The sequence below is a fragment of the Triturus cristatus genome, chromosome 7 (genome assembly GCF_964204655.1).
Source record: "Triturus cristatus chromosome 7, aTriCri1.1, whole genome shotgun sequence".
In the NCBI taxonomy this organism is placed as follows: Eukaryota; Metazoa; Chordata; class Amphibia; order Caudata; family Salamandridae; genus Triturus; species Triturus cristatus.
Genome location: NC_140590.1, coordinates 1,503,054,137 through 1,503,077,553, shown reverse-complemented (window position 1 = coordinate 1,503,077,553; position 23,417 = coordinate 1,503,054,137).

Below are 23,417 nucleotides of genomic sequence, written 5' to 3'. Positions count from 1 at the left end.
ACGATACCTCTCCCATCTGTTTCAGTGCTCAGGGGCTATGATAGCCCCACGAGCACCAAAACAATGAAATTGAAACTAAGTTTCAGTTTCATTTTCATTGCAATGACGACAGCGCACCATGCGCGCAATCGGCATTGCAATAAAAATGCAAATTGGCCTTGAGAGGTTGGGGAAGCTCTTCCTCAACCTCCCGAGGCCGATAAAAAAAAGGGAAATCCCTCCGCTGTCTGCAGCGGAGGGATTTCGTGCCCCTGTCCTCATGACAGAATGGTTTCATCATGAGCAGAGGGGCACCGAAGGGATTAAACCCTATGTGAACAGGGCAGATATGGACTTGCTCATGGCTACTGATGAGGGACAGGAGGAAGAGAGTGACCCACTCCCTCATCTCCTCTCACAGAACCCTGATGATGGCTCAGTTGATGGTGTAGCCTTGGCAGGTAGCCTCACTGAGCAACAGCAGATTGATTGCAGGAAGGTCCTCAATCAATTCAGGCACATGTTTTCTTTGACTCCTAGTCAGACCACTTAGTGTACCCATGAAGTGGACACAGATGAGAGTCTACCTTTTAAAAATAAGATTTACAGTCTGCCTGACCATGCCAGAGATTGCATCATGACTGAGGTCCAAACTATGCTGGAATTGGGGGTAATTGAACCCTCAGATAGCCCTTGGGCTAGGCCAGTGGCCCTGGTAACCAAACCTCATACCCAGGGTGGTAAGAGAGAAATGAGGTTTTGTGTGGACTACAGGGGGCTCAATGCAGTCATTAGGACTGATGCTCACCTTATTCCTAGGGCAGATGAACTCATTGATACTTTGGCCTCAGCCAAGTTCTTGAGTACATTTGACCTCACTGCTGGATATTGGCAAATCAGACTAGCTGAGGATGCCAAACCAAAAACAGCATTTTCAACCCCTAGTGGGCATTATCAATGTATTGTAATGCCCTTTGGTTTGAAAAATTCACCTGCTAGATTCCAAAGGTTGGTGAACAAAGTCCTTACAGGCCTGGAAGCCTATAGTGCAGCATATCGTGAGGATATAGCATCTTTCGTTACACCTGGGAGGATCATTGGGTCCACCTAGAGAATGTTTTGGAGGCTCTGCAGAAAGCAGGTCTAACTATCAAGGCCACCCAGTGCCAGATAGGGCAGAGTAAGGTTGTGTACCTGGGCCACCTTGTGGGTGGAGGCCCGGTTCAACCATTGGAGAGCAAAATCCAGACCTTTATGGACTGGGTTGCTCCCACTGCCCATACTCAGGTCAGAGCTTTCTTGGGCCTGACTGGGTATTACATAAGATTTGTGAAAGGATATGGGTCCATAGTGTCTCCCTTGAATGATCTTACATCAAAAAGAATGCCCAAGAAAGTTCAGTGGACAGTTAGTTGTCAGAAGGCATTAGATGATCTAAAGCAGTCCATGTGCACTTCTCCCAGTATGCAGAGTCCTGACTATTCCAAAGAATTCATTGTCCAAACAGACGCATCTGGGTTAGGGGGTAGGGGCTATGTTGTCACAACTTAATGTATAGAGGGTCAGAATCAACCAGTAGCTTTTATTAGCAGAAGGTTGACCCCAAGAGAGAAATGTTGGTCAGCCATTGAGAGGGAGGCTTTGTTGTGGTTTGGGCTCTGAAGAAACTGAGGACATACTTGTTTGGCACTCACTTCATTGTTCAGACAGACCATAAGCAGCCATGATGGCTAAAACAGATGAAAGGTGAAAACCCCAAAGTTTTGAGGTGGTCCATTTATTTCCCTCCAGAGGATGGACTATAGACATGGGAGTAACCATGTCAATGCAGATGGACTCTCCAGATATTTCCAATTAGGAAATCAAGACTCATCTGGGCAAGGTTAGTCTCATCTCCTTACGTTTGGGGGGGTTGTGTAGGAGAGTAGGATCTGCTTATTATGGTCTCCCCCACTTTTTGCTTGATGTTACACTGTTTTTGACTAGTCTGACTGGGATCCTGCTAATCAGGACCCCAGTCTATCTGTTTTCTCTCTAAAATTGTATGTCTTGTACTTAGGTACACTCCAGATTGGATACTGGGGTACCCTTGTCAGTCCCTAGCACATGGTACATATGTTCCCAGGGTATAGGTACCCCAGAGGCCTCCCATGGGCTGAAGCATGTATTATACCACCCATGAGAGGCCATGCAAAATGGAACTATAAGCCTGCAATTGCAGCCTGTGTAAGATGGTGCATGCACCACTTACTTTAGATATAGGTTCACTATATCTATAGGTCACTACACTTAAAACCTACAAGTCACCCCTATAGCAAGCCTTAACAATCATGAAGGCAGGGTGCAGGGTTCTAAGTGAGAGGGTGCCCCTGCATGAGTAGAGCACCCCAACAGCCTTCGGAGACGATTTTCCCGGGTTGTCAGTGACGCAGCCAGACATATAGGTAGAGGTGCATTATATGCTTGCGTAAAATGCTATTTCGAAAACGGCTGCAACAAACCATGCCATGTTTGGTATCAAACACCTTGGAATCATACCTCCACACCGGTAACCTGTGTGAAAGGTATGATTCCACCCTTCAGAAGCAAGCTTCGTGGGGTCCCTGGTCTTCCCCTGTACCAGCCTTCTTGACTCGGACAGCACAAAATGGTTGATGCCGACCATAGACACATTTCTGTCCTCCTGCGGCTGAGCCAAGCTCGAGCAGAGGAAGGCAGCACAATAGGCATCCTGTCACAGGGAGGTGTGACCACCTCCCAGACAGGATTTAGTGTATTGGAGCTGGGTGTGTGCACTTCCAAAGTGCCTGAAAGTCTGCTTGAGGGGCACATTTGGTGTCCCTGTGCATAGTCCAGTTCAAACCAGTTATGGGAGCCGTTGGTTCCTACTCTGGCATGAAACTGGACAAAGGACATGGGAGTAAGCTCCCCCTGTCCTGACCCTTCCCTGGGAGGGAACCCTGAATCTGTCGAACCTTCTCCCGTGGGTACAAAAGGGCTTACCTGGCTGTAGAACCCTAGATTCAACGTGGACAAGATTCTGATCAAGAAACCACTGACCTTTGACCCTATGGACACTATGGACTTTGCTGTACTTTGTCTCCCTCTCCTTCCAAAGCATTGTCTGTGCCCGTGCACCATACAAGCTCCATGCAGGACCTGTAGAGCATCAAGGACAACTGAAGTATCTCCTTGGGGTGAAAGAGTCACTTGCCTGCATTTGCAGGCACCATAATGCAAATTACTAATGCAAATTACTGGTCTGCTGATCTTGAGCTCCTGCAGACTCCAAAGGCTCCAGTCACACAGGAGGTGGGTTCCTATGTTCCTTGAAGTTGAGCTGCCTTCTCACCAAGTTTGAGGCCAGTATCCTTGTGGGGACTGCATAACTTGAACTGCCTACTTTTGCAAGTGCATATGCTTGTTGGCATTCTCCAAGTAAGTGTATTGGGGTATTGATAGCCCCAACATCTGCGCACATTTTGTACAAAGGACTTTGGCCTCCTCGCAGTCTGTGCCCTACAAGCTGTAACTTTGTGAACCTGCTAGCGGTCCCCTCGCGGATCCACTTGAGGGACAACACTGCTCCAGGCCTGCCCTGACTCCCCTTGCTGTGGTGAGTCCCCTGGTCCTTGCTGGGCCACACCGTAACCTTCTTTGACCTTCTTAGTGGGTTGCCGTTGCCAAAGCTTGTTGGTGCTCCCGTCGGACACCGACCCCTCAGCATTTGACATCCTTCGTGGGACAGCTAGTATCCGGCTCCTGGTTGTCCTCGACTTCTCCTGGTCCCTACAGCTGTAGATTCAAGGTCTACATCTTCACACCCAAAGCACCCGACATGAGTGGGCATTCGTCTACTAAGCCCCTGGTCACTCCTCAGTGACCCAGATGCTGTTCCCTCTGCTTTCAGATTCCTTCCATCAAGAATTCGCTTGTTGGTTCCACCGGACACTTTTCTTCTTTCCAGCAGTGGCATTTCTTTGAAAACTCCCATTGAGAACGACAGCGGTTTCCGACGCCACTTCAGCCATATGCACCCAGTTTCACTGGGATAGGTAACTCTGGTACTTCGGTATCCACGGGTGGGGTGGCTCTCCAACCATTCTATGTTCTAAAGGGTTTCCTCGTAATCCACTGGGAAGGGTCCTTAAAGTTTAAAACTGCAACAGCGACTCTCCCATTGCATTGTACGTAGCACGTGGTCGTGTTCACACATTGCACCTGTCCTCCCTGGGGGCCCTCCTTACTCACCTTGGGTGGTTCTTTTGGGTCGCAGCGATTCTACATCCTCTAGACACTGTCTTGACTCTAGTCATAGTTCTTATACCACTATTTTATTATATGGTTTGGTCTCCCCCAGGAGCCCACTGTGTATTAGTGCTACTTACGATTGTTTCTGTGCTACAGTATTGTGTGCTTTGTGTTTATCTGCGTGTAGCAGATACTGTGAGGTTAAGGTGTGTTATAACAATAAATTCATATTTTTATAACTATTGTGTGGCTCTCCTTTCAATTAACCAATACTATAAGGTTGTATTCTGGTAAACAGGCTGCTTAACATTCCTTCAAGACTAAGCCTGAAGGCTGCTCTCCACAGCTACCTCTTGGATAGCTTTCTAAGGTTATCGTTGACCTCTCAATTCACCATAAGGGTTGATTGGACTGGTGCAAGGTGCCCACTTTAATTAGTGGACACCATATACCAGACCAACTTTGCACATGCGACCAACAACCAGGATTTGCGGCCTATGAATCTGGTTGTCAACCTGACAGCCACCACGCTAACACCAACAGAACCTACAGTCCTCAAGAAGGGCTTGGGCTATGTACCAACTGCAATCATGGATAAATTCAAAACCAGATGTGAACTGCATGAATTTTTCAGGAAAAAAGGAGTGAAAACCTTCTTTAATCAGAACACGATCATGTAAATTCCGGATAGCTAGAGCACAATGCGTAACAAATCGACATTTACTCCACCTATGACCACTGTTCTCCCAGAAGTTCTGGCATTTGAGAACCCAGTCATCGAGGAAGTAGAGGCATTAAACACTACGCACCATGGCTTCTTTAACTTGAGCAGAAAAGAGAAACAAGCCCTAGACCTGGTTATTAAACCACCTCATAAAGGCGGGCCAATTGTTTCACAAGACCTGACCAGTTACAGGGAAGCTTGCCTCTCCATACTCAACCAAACGAGTCACTATCTGCCCCTATAAATAGACCCCGCCAAAAGACTACTGAAGAAAATCAGGGAGCTAACAATGGAGGCCTTAGACAAGGGATGGATCAACAAGAAAGAACAGGAGTTCCTATGCACAAAAGAACTCAGAACCCCACAATTCTACACACTGCGCAAGATCCACAAGGGACACACACCACCACCAGGTAGACCAATTGTCTCTGGGGTAGGTTCACTGCTGGAACCTCTCTCCCAACACATGGATTGGTTTCTCCGTCCTCTGGTCACCAAAATCAGATCTTATATCAAGGACACTAAATACCTCCTGAATATCCTTAATGACATGGAATATGACCCAGAAGACGAGACCCTGATCTGCCTAGATGTAGAAGCATTATACAGGAGCACACCGCAAGAAGAGAGCCTACTTTCCTGCAAGGCTCCTGCAAGATGAAGAGTGGCTGTGGCATGCCACCATAAAATGGATCATGACACTTGCCCACATCGCCCTAACAGAAACCTTCTTTAAATTTGAGGATCTACCTACAATAGCACGACTCTTCCATGGGCAGCACTTTTGCCCCCAACATTGCCTGCCTTTATGTGAGCTGATTTGAAGCAGAACACATCTGGAACAACAACCCATACCAGGCCGAGATCCTCCTGTGGCGCAGACATATCGATGATATACTGATAATCTGGCACAGAAGCAACAACACCATGCAAGAAATCAAAGGATGGTTGGACCAACAGCACCCCTTTTTGCGTTTTGCATGACCTGCGACAAGAAAAAAATCAATATTTGGATGTGACCATCCTGGCAAAAGAAGGAAAAGCTCCCTCTACACTAAGCCCACTGATCGCAACAGTCTCTTGCACTTCAATAGTGCCCACCCGCAGTCATTAAGAGAAAATCTCCCAATAGGGCAATTCTTACGATCAACTTCGAGATTCAAAAAGGAATCAGACAAGCTATCCAGCAAACTAAAGGAAAAAGAATACCCACATAAAGTGGTGGAACAAGCACAGAAAAGGGCACAAAACACCCCACAATCTTATATGTGTCACAACATATAACACACAGTCAAATGCAATTGAACAAAATCATAAAAAAGAACTAGAGAATACTCACATCCAACAAACTCACCTTTAAATCTCCCCTATTCTCCTTCCATAATAACAGGCATATCAGGGACATGCTGGTACATAGTTCCATGGAGAAACCCTACAAAGAGCAGCAGGTGACCCTGTGGAACCAACCACGGGTTAAAGGATATTTTCCTTGCAGTTCCTGGGCAGCATGTGCCTTCACGAAACAGAGTAAATTCATTGATCTAGATCTCCCCACCCCTTGGGAACAAAGGGGTCATACCAATTGTTATAGCAGCAATGTTAGATACACTGTCATATGCCCATGTAACATGCGATACGTTGGAATGACGGCAAGAAAAGTCAAAATCAGGATTAATGAGCATAGGAGCACCTTCAGGTGCAAGAGAGGCGCTACCAAACTGACTACACACTTTCTTGAAAAAAGGCATAACGATATGGACCTCAGCTGGACAATAATTAAAAAAATGGATGCTAACAGTACAGTGGCAAAGAGACTACTGACAAAAGAACAGCTTTGGGTATACAAACTAGGGACTCATAAAACAGGTCTAAATTATGAAATCCCATGGGCCCAGCTAAAATACTAGGAACACACCACAAAACGCTTTGATATCAGTACACATTTGAAGGGTTCAAACATCCTGTAATATGTCTAAACACGATTTAATATGGTCTTAGATTAAATTTCAAAGATATGGAGAGAACATCATTAAAAACCTCTCTCCTAGAGCTGCCTGTTCACTAATAACCATCCTATAGGGACTAGAGGCATCCTATACAACAGGCCCCCATGAATATACATGCAGTGGCTATCCATAACCTCATAGCGGGCCTTCAATGTAGATGCGCACTGTGTCCATATCCAGATAATGGATCTCAATAAAGTTTTTTTTTAAAAAACACTCAGCATCACACCATGTGGCTTGTGATGCTTTACTTACTCAAATGACATTTTCCCTTGAAAAACTAACCTCGTTTATGCTGAATATGGCTGATTTTATCTTGAATTTGCACACACAAGGGTAACAATTGGTAAGATTTTGCTTTTTATTGAATTTAGTGGCGATATCAATACTCTTTCCGGCCACCCCTGCTGAGGATCGATAATACGGGCACTCTGATGTACATAATACCTACAATATCGATGATGCTATGGGTTACTGTCATCCGATGTGCACGCATTGAGCGTGTACACAGACCACGTGACGCGGTAGGAACCCGCACCCGTGAGAAAATAGCATTAAAATAGCAGCATCCTCTTGGCATCTCTCCACAAAGGCCGGGAGGACAAGGGCAAATGCATTCAAATAGCAGGGGTAATCCCTTGATGAAATAAGGGGTGGGATGTGTGAGTGCAGACGATAAAAGGCTGCTTTCTATGAATTCAACAGGACCTTTCTAATGCATTTTTAACCGACCGCTAACTCTCCTCATTTCTTCTCCATTTTACGCTACTTCCTCCTAAAAACAGTCTATGAATAAAGGGCGCCCGTCCCTCACTCTTAAGTTGCAGTACACCCATCAGTTGTGGGTGAGTATCGACATATGGAACTACTATTTACATTATGAATAATTGGAGGGCAATAGACGCTTATATATCTATATATATATCTATATATATATTCACTGAAAAAACCATAGGTTTCAGGCACGTTATAGTTAGGAATTAGCATTTAAAAAACCTTAGAAATTCACTGAAAAAACCATAGGTTTCAGGGGCGTTATAGTTAGCTGAACTTTTCACTCGTACAAAACCATTGAAATTCCCCCGTTATAGTTAGTTCAGCTAACTATAACTCGCGCGCCTGCAATGCACTGCTGATGACGTCACATATTACATCACTCATGACATGGTCAGTGACATGTGCAGTGACATCCCTCATTACAAGAAATGACATATATGAGAGGGTCTTATTTGCATCAAAATTATGGTTAGTGCTCTAAAAAACTAAAATGAGGACATATTTTCTGAGTTTTCAAATAGTGACAAAGAAGTTTTAAATTATTTGTAATCTTTATATTTTTTTATCCAGTTGACCACTTGATTAAATGTTGCACCTAGAGGAGAGGATGTGGTGTTACTTCCAGAGCTGCAGACTTTGCAACTGGGGAACCAGGTTGGAGTTTCTGCTTCAGCTCAACATTCTGTGATTCTGGTCAAATCACTTAATCTCCCCATGTCTACAACCAAAATTAATTTGATCTTGTGTGATGAAACCAATGCTCATGTAAAGCACTCCAATACCTGACAAGTCTGCACTATATAAAACTGCAAATACACAAAAAATAAGTGTTTTGCACACTTCTGTCATTGGGCTACATGTGGGCTACGTCTGGGTGATATTTGTGCTGCACTTGGGCTCTTTTGTCTCTGGTGGCCATCTTGGGAGATTTATTTGTTATGAAGTTTCCTAATTTCCTCATTTACTGCAGTCTCCTCAGTAGGAACTGCTTTCAGTTTTTTACTTTGATTCCATCAAGAAGATATTCAGATATGTCACACATTTGCCATAAATTCTGAATGTTAGCACTCTAGTTGCTCATTAGATCACTGTAGTAAAGCTACTGCTCACCACGGACGTCTGCTGCTGGTATTAAAAGTGTATGTTTCAGTCTGCATGTCAGAATATTTTAATGAAATAGAAGAGGATTTAAGAAGTCAAAATGTGCCCTAATTTTTCTTTCTGCAGAACTAATCATAATTTCCATGGGAAAATGAACCCCCTCATTTTGTTCCTTTGTAAATTAAATGTTTTAAGTGTTACCACTTTATTCCAATCAAGATGGCTTCAGGTGTGCCATACTTTTGTCATAGGTAAGACTGTTAGCGCTAGGGGTGGGCAGAATTTGCGAAATTCACTATCGCAAATTATCGCGAAAATGTTAAAAATCTCCGCAAACACGCGGAAATATCGCGAAGATGCAGAAGTTTTTTCCCCCGTTTGCGGTATTTTTTGCGTGGTCGTTGCTCGCCAACTTACCCGTGCGGTTGCTCACGGGCACGGCCATCTTGTTTTCACTTGTCTCGTGGTGCATGATCGCGAGAAGAAAGACGTGATCACGCGACGAATGACGTTACTGCGGGCGCGAACTGTCGCGAGACAGCGCAAAGGGTTACCAACAATCCAACATCTCGTGGAGAACACGACCGGATCGGGAAAACTTGTCGGCGAACGCGGGGATACAGGTAAGGCGATCGCGCACACGCGAGAATGTATTATTTTACAGCGCGAGCAAGCAAAAAATTTCCGGTAAAATGCGGATTGCGGAAATTTTGACATTTTCGCGCTCTCCGCGGAACGTGAAAATGTTAAATTATCCAAATTTCCGCGAGCGGAACGGAATTTTAGCCCAGTCCTAGTTAGCGCTCTAGTTGTTCGTTAGAACACTCTGGGACATTCTGTAATTGGGCTATACTTGGGCTACATCTGGGTGATATTTGGGCTACATTTGGGCTCTTTTGTCTCTGGTGGCCATCTTGGGAGATTTATTTGTTATGAAGTTTCCTAATTTCCTCATTTACTGCAGTCTCCTCAGTAGGAAATACTTTCAGTTTTTTACTTTGATTCCATCAAGAAGGCATTCAGATATGTCACACATTTGCCATAAATTCTGAAAGTTAGCACTCTAGTTGCTCATTAGATCACTGTAGTAAAGCTACTGCTCACCAGGGAAGTCTGCTGCTGGTATTAAAAGTGCATGTTTCAGTCTGCATGTCAGAATTTGTTTATGAAATAGAAGAGGATTTGAGAAGTCACTCAAAATGTGCCCTCATTTTCTTTCTTCAGCATTAATCATAATTTCTATGGCAAAATGAACCCCCTCATTGTGTTCCTTTTTAAATTAAATATTTTAAGTGTTACCAGTTTATTCCAATCAAGATGGCTTCAGGTGTGCCATACTTTTGTCATAATGAAGACAGTAAGCGCTCTAGTTGTTTTTAAGAACACTCTGGGACATTCTGTCATTGGGCTATACTTGGGCTACATCTGGGTGATATTTGGGCTACATTTGGGCTCTTTTGTCTCTGGTGGCCATCTTGGGAGACTTATTTGTTATGAAGTTTCCTAATTTCCTCATTTACTGCAGTCTCCTCAGTAGGAAATACTTTCAGTTTTTTACTTTGATTCCATCAAGAAGGCATTCAGATGTGTCACACATTTGCCATAAATTCAGAATGTTAGCACTCTTTTTGCTCATTAGATCACTGTAGTAAAGCTACTGCTCACCAGGGAAAACTGCTGCTGGTATTGAAAGTGCATGTTTCAGTCTGCATGTCAGAATTTTTTAATGAAATAAAAGAGGATTTCAGAAGTCAAAATGTGCCCTAGTTTTTCTTTCTGCAGCACTAATCATACTTGTTATGGAAAAATGAACCCCCTCATTTTGTTCCTTTTTAAATTAAATGTTTTAAGAGTTACCACTTTAATCCAAGCAAGATGGCTTCAGGTGTGCCATACGTTTATCATAAGTAGGACTGTTAGCGCTCTAGTTGTTCTTTGGAACACTCTGGGAAGCTGCAGTAGAACACAAAGGAATCAACTGACAGTCTCTGCCCTTGTTGGATGTGCATGTTTTACTGAGAATGTCAGACTTCATTCTCACATGACTGAGAAAGATAATGTGAATTTACAGATAATAAGCTCTCAGTTTAGCTTATAGATCACCTTCCAAACCTCTGTGGGAAAAGCATGAGAAAATATTTTTCTCTCAATCATGATATCCCAGCAGAAGGCTTTTTCACATGGTGAAATCACCTTAGAACATACCACAATTCCTAAAATGAGTATGGTACCATCAACACATGATTTATAATATAACTAAAGTCTTAAAACCTTCTATTAACTGCAATGCTTTTTAATGAGGTGCTAGCATGTATATTGGTCCCAAGATGGCTGCCAACACTTCTTGGATGAAGTGCTGACAGCCAATCAGATCTCAGGATAAGATGTGTGGTTAGGCTCCGCCCACATATATATATATGATTTTACTTTTGATTTTCTCAGGAACTACTGAACAGATTTACACCAGACCTGCAAAAGGCACTTCCCTGAGCTGAGGACTACCTCTCTGCCAAATTTCAAGTAATTCTGTTCAGCCGTTCGGGCTGTACCTTGGACTAAAGGTCCCTATGGAAAATTGCTTGGGGAAAATGCGTTTTGGGACCCCCCTTTTTTCTCAGCCCCCGCTTGACGAATCCCCCCGAGACTTTCAGGGTAGGAGCGGAACGGGGCGCCCCACCTATTTTGAAAATGTTGCGAGGATTCGTCAACCGGCGCCAAAGTTATTCCAAATAGAATGTTGCGGATTGCCTATGGAAACACGGTCCTAACTATAACTATCCAATGGCGACCGCCAGTAGATAATATATATATTTATATATATACAGATATACTCTTAACTGTTTTTTATCAATGTGGTGTCTGTTTTTAAATGTGGCTCTACGTATGTGTCTTGTGTTACATGTTGAATATTCACGCATGATGCACAAGGATAGCTACGAATGAACTGTTGCATAGAAGGGCCGTTATTAGATTGCCACCTAGATATATCTCATCGTACAATGTAGATGATATAGGATTCACAAATGGAGAACCACTTGACACTCCATAATGTTAGCAATGAAGGGACACAAGGAACTGAAGTACAGTCCTCGAGTGAAGGCTGGTGCAGTAAACATGCATGCAGTGGGATGTGCATGCATTCCTTCAATCACAATATGTTTTACGTTTACCTGTAACCCTACTGTAACAATTACCTATACAAAAGGTGAGACAAGAGAAATTGAAACGCAGGAAGGGCAAGTATTATCTTTGCCCCACTTATACAGTGCATGACATAAGGGTGCACTTGAATATCCAGGGAGGTGTTTATCTGATACCCTAATGAAAGCCCAGGACCTTTTTAGGCCATAGTGTAGGGCTGAAACATGTCAGTCAACAAAACGTAGGGTCATAGGACCATAATAGTCCATTTACCCATTTCCTATTGTTTAGCTTTCCCCACCGTCTCCACTAATAAAGGGATAAATAGGAGAAGGTGAGGCATTTATAATCTCTAGTTAAGCCCCCTGGTCACGCTTTATCACTAAGTGCTCCCTGAAATATGGTTGAGACCACCCTGACCTTTAGGAGTCAGGGTGAACCCGATGATGAAGCATAACACTAATAGTGTGTGGGAAGGTTTTATAAAAAAAAAGGAATTATTTCCTTCCCTGCACCAGCCATGCGGAGCTAGCTTTCCTACTAGGGGTCTATTAAAAAGGCCACCCCAACCGTGTCTTATTCAACACATACTGTCTTCCTTGTAACCACAGGTGGGATACCTTTTCGTAGTTTTGAGCTTTAAAGGGAGGACGTATCCCCCCACTACTCTTCAACCGTTGAAGAGACCTCTCAACCCTCGGGGTACCAGAGGCTGTCCCCTGTGTGTATCCTGTTTTGTCTTTCCACCACCGACACAGGAGCCATTGACTCCTGCCTTGTCAACCAAAGCCGCTGCTTGCACCGCGACCTGTGGGCACCGCATAAAGCAACGCCCAGCTTCACATCGCAGCTTTGGGTCAACTGACATCAGTGCTTCAGCAACGATGACATCGCTGCCTACACTCTGACCTGTGGAAACTGCAAGTCGCATTACCCGCCTTCACATCTCAGCCCTGATCTCACCGACGGTGCTATCACAGATACGCTGCCTGCAATGTGACCTGTGGGCATCGCATGTCGCATCCTCCCACATCACAGCCCCAATGCCATTAACTCCAGCGCGCCTGACTTCAACTTCAGGGAGTTTGACCTGAAACAAGTGTGACTTCAAGGGCCCGCCAACTCCTGCACTGATCACTGGAACTGATGCCGATGACGCTACTTCTTTGGAGCTCATCGCAAGGCCAACAACGGCCAGCATTTCCAAGGTACTGTTTGCAGGTCTTCCCGACACCGTTGCTGGCCCATGACGCCATAGTCGGTCTGAACTATTGCATTTGTTTGTTCATAACACCGTGATAGCCCCGGATGGAGCTATTGACTTCAAGGAACCGTATTTTAATTTAATTCTTTCAAAATTTGTATTTTGATTACTGTATGTTGGATTTTGATCATTTTGGTCTTGTTTTACACAGATAAATATTGACTATTTTTCTAAAACTGGTGTTGTGTCCTTTTGTATTGCTCGTGCCAAGCTACCAAGGGGGTGAGTATGGTTTATTTTAGAACTGTAATCCCCCTTACACTGACCAGAAGGAAGGGTCCCTACTTGGACAAGGTGCATACCTCTGCCAACTAGAGACCCCATTTCTAACATTGGTTGACAGTGGTGAGGATAGGACAAGAATTTGTACTTGACCTACATTGATCAATGAACACTACTACCACATCATAGACCACTATGTACCTCATTCTTAGTTTTTCCTTTTTGGTCTATTTTTGTCTTTTCATGTTTTGAGCTTTAACTTCCTAGTGCTTCATGTCTCAGTCAAGAGCATTGTCAGTTGATTCTCAGGATTAGTTTTTGAGAAAGATAGATTGGAAACCTAGATCGTAAAGGAACTGCAGGCAGTTTGCAAAAACCTCAAAGCCCAAGTTAGAGGCCTCACCATTAGAAGGAGCTACAAAAGGCGCAGAGAGCCTGGGTAGCAGCCAGGAATGTCAGTGGGCATTCAGGGGATCCTTGTGTGGAGGACTAGGAGCCAATTTGAAGTAAGGTGTGCTGAGGGCCCAGGAGCTGTAGAGGGGGAGGTAACCTTCGGGTAAGGAAGCAGTAGTTCTTCTCTAGGTCTGTATCCAGAGGAGCTGGAGAATAGGCAGTGAGCCGGGAAGCTCAAGTTGGAAGAGGCACAAGGGAAATGGAGCTGATGGAAACGGAAATTATTTTAGTTTTTGAGCTCAAAGTGAAAGAGCTGGACTGGGAAGCCAGGAGGCCTAGGTCCAGCACAGATGGTGGCAGCAACATTGTTATGTCCAGTACTGAGGGAGACCTACACACATCCAGAGACTTGGGGCCAGATGTACGACCGTTTTTTGCGGTCGCAGAGGGGCATTTTGCCCTTTTGCGACTGCAAAAAACAGAAGCACAATGTACCAACCCTATTTTGGGAGCCGCTAATTTAATAGCGACTCGTAAAATACGTTTAGCAAATCGCTATTAGGAAGGGGTGTTCCAAGGGCATCCCTCCTAATAGCAACTCTGAACCCTATGTAAGAATGTTTTGCGACCGCATTTGCGATTGCAAAACACTCGCCGTTTACCACCATTTGCAAATGGAAAGGGGTCCCCAGGGGACCCCTTCCTCTTTGTGAATAGGTGCGCAAACATTTTTTAAGAGCAGGCAGTGGTCCCAGGGACAACTACCAGCCCTTAAAAAAATGAAACAAAAATGTTTCATTTCTTTTTTTTTAAAATGCATCCCGTTTCCCTTTAAGGAACAATGAACTGCATTTAAAAAAAACTGCTTTATTGACAAAGCAGTCCCAGACATGGTGGTCTGCTGACCACAGCAGGCCACCATACCTGGGAGTGCCAGCCATTCCCAATGGGGTCACAAATTGTGACAGCCTCATTAATATGCATGAGACATGCAATTTGCAACCCCATTGGAATAGCAACAGTGTCTCTGACACTGTTGTGCATTGATGTATGCGACTTGCAAATTGAGACTTGCAATTTACTGCAATTTGGAAGTCGCAAACATCAATGGTCATACATCTAGACCTAGGTGCACTATTTCAAGGAAGGGGTTGACTTACCCAAAGGGGGTTCAGGATTATGAGGTAGCTCCAGTGGTGCACAGGGTCCCTGAGGTGGATTAGGGAACTGGAACAGAGGGTCATACTCCGAGTAGTGGGAGGGACACTTTACTGACTCTAGAAGAGGGGTGCAGGGAGAGGGATTGCCCCATGGTAGAAGCCCTGGTAAGTGAGTATAGAGACCGCCCAGAAGAGTGTTGGAAACAGACACACACTCTCTCACCTGAATTATGAAGGTGATGTGAGGTACTTTTCTGAGGCACTGGATGGTTGAGAGATGGGTAGTTTGACGCTATTGATGCCAGAGCGCCTGACTTCAACTTCAGGGAGTTCAACCTGCAAAGCGTGTGATTTCAAGGGCCCAAAGACTCCTGCACCGATCTCCGTAACCGTCACTGACGATGCTGCTTCTTCGGAGCTCATCTCAAGGTCCACGATACCCTGCATTTCTAAGGTACTGTTTGCTGGTCTTCCCAACACCGTAGCTGGCCTGCGACTCCATGGAGGCCTGAACTGTTGAATTTGTTTGTTTATAATGATGCCGTGATAGCCCCGGACAAAGCTATCGACTTCAAAGAACTGTATTTTAATTTTTTTCTTGCAAAATTTGTATTTTGATTACTGTGGTTGGATTTGTATTGATTTGGCCTTATTTTACACAGATAAATGTAGGCTATTTTTCTAAAACTGGTGTGGTGTCCATTTCTAGTCTTTTTACTGTACTACTGTGTGTTATGTGCAAATGTTTACACATAGTCTGTGAGATAAGCCTGACTGCTCATGCCAGTCTACGAAGGCGGTGAGCAGGGGTTATTTTAGAAGTGTAATCCCCTTTACCCTGACTAGAAGGAATGGTCCCTACTTGGACAAGGTGCATGCCATCTAGAGACCCCATTTCTAACTATTTCAGATACTAAGTCAGAAGGTAAAATCCTGCTTTATGTATCCACTCTGCTCTCGATCCCAGTCAACCTGAAATCATGTCTAGGTCCTGGTCAACCATTTACCTTTTCTTGGTGCTGTTAGCTTAATATTTTCAAAACCTCATATCTCCTGTATCCCTTATTGGATATTTGTAATTTTGTTGTCATTTAAAACATAAATATTTTCTCAAATTTTCAAAATGTTCTCAGAGATTTTTATTGTGATTTGTTTTTAATTTTTGGCTGCTTTGATACTGCAAATACTTCACACATGCATCTGAGTTAAGCCCGCCTGCTATGGGCCTTAGCTGTCAGAGTGTTGAGCCCAGGTTAAAATTACTGAACCTGTGTTTTACCATAACATGTTTGTGGCTTCATTCCTTGTGGTAGCCATCTTGGGACTCGGTTTGAAGTCAAGTCCCAGAAAAAAAGATGAGAAGAAAGATAAGTGGGAGGGGACCCCGCAAGAGGTAAAAAGCATTTTTATTTTGAATTTGCCATGGACAGGTGCGTGGATCTCGAATCCGCTGCAGAATTAAAAAACTACCTCTCCTGTTACCTCCAGCAAGTTCCATAAAGCGGGATTGCTGAGAGGTTGCCGGAGACCACGCCCCCTTTCGCCACCACTCTGCAAACACGCCTCCTGGCGCACCACTAATATGGGGATGAGGTCCCCTTGGCTTTTGAGAGTCCTTGGGGGCCAACTACCCATCCTGTTACCACTCAGTGGGCTTGCTGGGAGGTTTTCGGTGGCCACGCCTCCTTTCTCCACCACTCTGCAAACCCGACTACTACTTGAACAAGCATTGGTAAATGCATTAGGCTTCCCCTATGTGATTAATAATACTTTTTTTGTGGTTTTAAATATTAGCTTGGTGAGCAGTTGTGCAATATAAGTTACAGTAACTTCATAAAAGTGTTGTGCCTTGTTTTTTGAGAAATGCAATATGTGCATTAACAACGTTTTTCACCCAATTATGGATTTGCCGCATTTGGCACATAATCTGCAGATTGAAAAGAACAAAAAAAAGTTTTTAGTTCAAACGGTTTAAAAGTTACTGAAAACGTAGTGACATATGTTGCAGCGCAATGGAATGCCCTTTGCAAAGGTTCACTGGTCACCTTTCTGTTGCTTATTGCTATATGTGGGTGTTGAACCAGTACTAATGACTTCTGACCTATGTCCAGACAGTGCTAACAAGTGTAATAAGTGCTGGAGGTCTGCACAAGTTTAGAGACGGTCACCTCCCCCACCATGCACATGCATCCTTGCTACAGCTATGCATGATGTGCTTAAAATGCCCTCTATCAGACAACTGAAGATAGCAAGGCTCGGAGTGAAAGTGTAATGGGTCAAATCTGCCGTATTGGCCAGAGCTGCCAACTTTGGAACAAAGGAACCAGGTTTGAGTCGGCGCCAGCTCAACATCCTGTGATTCTGAGCAAATAACTTAATTTCACCGTGCCTATCAAAAAAAATAATTGTGTTGTCGTGTAATGTAACCGGTGCTCAAATAAAGTGCTCCACAACCTTCAAGTCCAACGTGCTGTCAAAAAAAAGGCACTATTTTGCCTTTTTGTAGATAAGGATTTTCCAGCTTTCACACAGACAGGTACATCGTAGCAGCACCTATGCACAGCTTCATTCAACAAAGAAAATGTACAGCACATACAGCTGCATTGCAAAGACTAGTTGAGATACACCACTATATTCTGTGCCCAGTAGCTGCTACAGCGTGATGGCAATAAAACTACAGTACATCTGAAAAATAAAACGTACGTGCGATGTAAACTAGAAATAAATAATGTTAGTAGCTGTAAACTCTAGGTTTAACTCTTTCCGTATAGAGGAATCTGTTTAGGAGGAAGAGGGTCTGTAGTGGAAACTATATAAACATAGGCCAGTCTTCTGTGTGCATGCAGCAGATGGTCTATATGAAAACCAATTGAAATTCAGATGTATCATTTAAAAAATGTAACAATATAAATAGTACTGAAAGTAAACAGGCACCGATAAATTCCTTTTTAAATGAGAATACAGCTGAGCTTGGGAAATGTGTAGTACTGAGAAGTCATTGTTTAAAGCTTAATTTACCACACTAGTCTTCAACATTTTCATAACGAACATCAGACATTATCCACATGTAAAATACTTTATAGAAAAGATATGGATGCCGCAGTTGCACGGCTTAGATGTTCACCAACCACAAAAATGCCTGTTTAGACAATATTATCCTGTTCCTTTACATCATTAGAAAAGTGTGATCTAACAAAGATGATACCAAGGTGGTGCAGAATTGTCATGCTCAGCAGCATTAAAAAAGCAACACACTGGACAAGAAACCGGGAACCACTCAGAAACCCAATACTTAACTCTGCCATCTGCATACCCACACCATGCTAGTCTTCTAACCCAAATAAATATCATTAGGAGGGCTAAGGTATGTTTTAAATCTAGACTGCATAAAAAGTTAATATTCAAATACTTCCATCTATTGCATGAGCGAAAGCTTTCAGGAAAGACACATAGAGAATAGTTGTATGTGTTTTTTTAACCATAAAATACCTACAGCCCTAATGCTAAATGTCAAATAATATCAATGCATTACATAGAAAAGTTTGTCACAGGCCGCGGGTTTTACAATTTTTAAACCAGCAATCAAGTAATCAATACTGCTTTATCCAATGCTTGAATGTGCTTTATCTCAGTGCGCTTTCATCCACAAGAATATGATGTTTACAGCAACACAAATAAAGCAAGTAGATCATTCCCTGCTATCTTTTGCCATGTGTCCTACAGGACAATTCAAGTCAGATTGGGAGGCATCCTTTGGGACTCTTTTATTCTAGGACATGGCTCAGGGTTCTTCGCCGTTTGGTCTGCAGTGTTCGCTGCTTTATTCTTACTCACTGTTCTAGGCTGCGTTGAGGATTACCAGGTGGGTATCACGTGAGCTCAAAGACCATTTAAAATATGTAAACTGCAACAGCCACCCAGTGAGGAGTGGGTGCATGTAAATCTGAGTGAGTCTGTGAGTGGGTGTGTGAGTCTCTGAGTGTATGAGTGAGTGACTGAGTGCAGAAATCTCTAAGAGGGTCTGTGACTGAGTGTGTGAGTGACTGTATTGGCGTGTGGGTGGGTGTAAGAGTTTCTGAGTGAATCTATGAGAGGGTGTATGAATGTCTCAGTGGGTCTGTCAGTGATTGTGTGAGTGTCTCAGTGGGTCTGTGAGTGTGTGAGTGGGTCTGTAAGTGGGTGTGTAAGTCTCTGAGTGGGTCTGTACATGGGTGCGTGAATCTCTGAGTGAGTCTCTATGTGGGATCATGAGTGCTCAGATAGGTCTGTGAGTCAGTGTAAGAGTCTCTAAGTGGGTATGAGACTGTGCGCATAAGTCTAAAGTCTCTAGTAGGTGCATGAGCTAGTGTCTCCCCTCAGGCATAGCCATTCCATGGTGTCATTAGTAGGACACTGGGTGGGCCTGCATAAGGGCCTGGGGGAACAACTTGCAACCTCAGGCCAAAAGCTCCACAAAATTGTCCCTTTAGCACAGATAAACAGGCGGTGCTGTGTCTCTTCTCTTATGTCAGGCATGGCTGGTGGGTGGTGCAGAGCTAGTAGTGCAGAAGGGCCTCTCCCCACGATCTGGGGAAATATTGGAGGGCTGCGGTGCCAGGCACAGCTGGGCATCAGAGTGAGGGCAGACTAACACCATCCTCGTCGCCAGTTCTTGTGTTCTGAGGTCTGGTGACTCGGCTGGCCTAGAATGCTCAGTGCAGGCCGCACGTAGCAAGAAACACACTGCAGTGGCACTCAGTTTCAACTGCCTGCGAATCCTCCACAAGACCTTCAAATGGATCCCCCTGACTGCAGAAGGACCGTCACCCACGCGCTCATAACCAGCAGACTAGACTACGGCAACGTCATATATGCCGGAATCAACAGAACCCTTCTACACAAACTCCAAACCATCCAGACTGCCACAGCCAGACTCATCCTCGGGACACCGCGTCACAAACACATGACCTATCACCTACGAGACCTCCACTGGCTCCCCGTCAAGAAGAAAGTCACCTTCAAACTCCTCACCCAAGCCTACAAATCCCTCAACAACATCGGACCCAAATACCTCAATGAGAGAATATCGTTCACCATACCCAAGAGGAACCTCCGCTCCGCCGACTTTGCCCTGGCAGAGGTTCACCACATCTGCAGAAACAGAACAGGCGGGAGAGCCTTCTCCTATATCGCAGCCAAAACCTGGAACGATCTCCCAGTGAACCTAAGACGCTCCCCCACCCTGCACACATTCATACAAGGACTTCAAGACCTGGCTCTTCGACTGATCCGGAGCTGCTCCACCCACGCCCCACCCCCAGCACCTTGAGACCCTCATGGCTCACCTCTTCCCTCTTTGCGGCTAACTTATGCGACTCTCGCCTTTTTCCTTCCTCACTCTCTCTGTCTTAATAGCACCAGGAAGCCTTTGGTGTCAGCGCGCTTTATAAGTCACACTTAAGATAAGATAAGATAAGATAAGTAGCACGCTTTATAAACCCCTGTTTGATTGAGTGATTGATTGATGATGCTTCCTTTTGCACAAAAGTTGATAACGTCTATTTACCTCTTTCTATGCAATTCATTACTTGATTTTACTAGTGAGAAAATACCACTCAAAATGTCACACTTCAGGTAGTTGAATGTCACCCTTAAGCACACAGAAACCGTGGAAATGTCACTCATAAGCAATGTGAAAACTTAGCAGCTATGAAGCGGGAACCCGAGTTTATATAAAACTTGCTGTTGTCACGAGTAAAACGTCTCAAATCTCAATTATTATCCAGTATGTGGATGAAAATTTGTATTTCTGGTTAGAAAACAAAGGGCCTCATTTAAAAAAGTGTTGCATTGCTGCGTGAAAGCAGCGATGCAACACTTTTCAGTGCGCCCTCCTTGCGACACTATGGATGCACCGTATTTATTGTATGGTGCACCATGTCACAAGAAATGACAGATACATCAGGAACCCTGACGTGTCTTGTCAGCACAAAACCCACGCATTGCTAGAGTTGTGTCGTAAGCATGACGCAACTCCAGCAATGCATGGGGGATGTCTATTCCCATTGCACTGCGTCACCCTTAGGCCTGCTGTGAGGCAGGCTTAAGGTGTAACACAGTAGCGTCCTCGAAGTGGTGCAGTGACATCAGATAGATTTCACTGTGCCACTTCTTTTTTTTTTTTAAATCTCTTTATTAACAGTTTCATTTAATGCAAGCAGGGAACAGCAATTGTGTAACTAATACAAAAAGGACAAATAATACAACATATCTTAACAGAAGAAATGCAATATTATTAGCGAGATAGAGGACTCCCAGACACATAATAAAAAATATATCTTAATGCGTACTCTCATTAATCCAATTCTCTAGAAACGCCAAAATTTGTTCACCCATCATTCTCTTTTTTCTGCCTTTAGCTCTATATATGGCCCTTTCCAAATTATAATTGGCTAATAGGCGTGCTCTCCAAAAAGAAAAGGAAGGGGGGTCTTGATTCACCCAGGCTTGCGTAATACATGCCCTCCAAGTTGCCATAGAAATAAAAAGAAAATTTGTCTGACGTTCAGATAAGTCAGTGGACGATAAGCCTATTACTACTAATTCTTGTGTCAAAACAATTGTCTGGCCAGTTAATATTTTAAGGAAAGTTTGAATTTCAGACAATACTAAAGACAGTCGAGGACATGAAAAAAACATATGAATTGCATCTGCTGAAAAAAGTCCACATCTGTTTCATGAGGTACCTACCCCAGTGCCCCATTTACTAATTTTAAAGGGCGAATAATATAAATCAAATAGGGCCATATAATGTTGTGTGCGGGCTCTCCCAGTAATTAGTATACTATTAGCCAAAGCTATAGATTCATAAATTTTAATATCGGTGGTACCCAATTTTTTCATTCCATCGGTTTTGAACTAAAAGAATATCATCTGGAAGTGAAGCCAATAGTAAATTATAATAGACACCGATCTTTTTTTTTATAAAAAGACTATCAATGAATGGGATCCGCTTTAAACGGAGTCGATCTTGCGGTCAAAGACTGTTGAAAAAACTATGTATCTGTACATATTTAAAATAATCATTACGAGTTAAATTATGTTTGCTCGCTAATAATGAAAAGGAAATTAAATGGCCATCCTGCCAAAAATCGCCTATGCAACTGATACCTAGATTACGCCACCGAGTCATAACTGAGTCCTGAAAGGATGGCGGAAAAATACTAGACAATTTGAATGGGGTATACAGCGAAATTTTATCTATACCCATTAGTCTTTTAATTATCCGCCAAGCGCCAAACGCAGCACTCAAGATCTTAAACTTGGTGTTTTTTAAAGTAGCTTGGCTCAATAATTCTCAAGAAGCTGCCTTGGCATTCTGAACCCATTGCAAATTCGTAAATTGATGGTGAATGACTAGGTAAAATGCATGCTCTGGGCCAAACTATCAAAGGTGAAATGAACTACAGCACTGCAGCCAGATAGTAATAGAGAAAATGAGGGACTCCCCAACCACCTCTTAATTTAGGAAGAATCATTTTTTTGTATGACCTGCGATGCCCTCTGTACCCCCAAAGAAATCTAGCAGACATACTTCCCAGCTGATGAAAGAAAGTCGGGGGAAACGCTAATGGGATTGCCCTAAACATATACAAAAATTTAGGTAGAATCATCATTTTTAAAACGTTACACCTACCATATAAAGATAAATGAAGATGATTAATGCGTTCTAGAGAGGTGTTCGCTTTTTTCAATACGGGCATCAGGTTAAGTTCTGAGATAACTGTGACTGGGGATGTAATTTTTATACCCAGATAAGTGGCCACTGAAACTATATTTAAATGTGCTGGGGGATTCAAGCCAGCAAATAAAATTTGTGTTTTTTGCATATTTAGACAATAGCCAGAAAAGTTACCAAATTGGGATGCTAGTTCTTGAATAATTGGTATTGCCCCCTTAATATCTGTAGTCCGGACTACTATGTCATCTGCATAAGCTAAAGCTCTATATAAACTAGCAGCTACTTGAACTGGTTTTATATCATCAGTGCTATTCAATCTATTTAAAAAGATATCAATGTATAAAGCAAAAAGAAGCGGTGAAGTGGGACAGCCCTGACGAGTGCCTCGATAAATACTGAAAGGAAGAGATTTCTTCCCACCAATACTAATGCTGGAAAAGGGGGCGGCATATAGTGCTTTTATAGCCATAACCATTTTAGAGCTGAAACCTTTGCAGGTGAGAAGATCCCAAAGATATGGCCACGACACCCTGTCGAATGCCTTTTCGGCATCCAACAGGGTGATTCCCATATCTGTATTTAAAGCATGGACCCAATCCATCAAGGCAATCACTCGTCTAATATGATCAGTAGTATCACGATTTGGAATGAACCCATGCTGCATGTGTGAAACAATTGT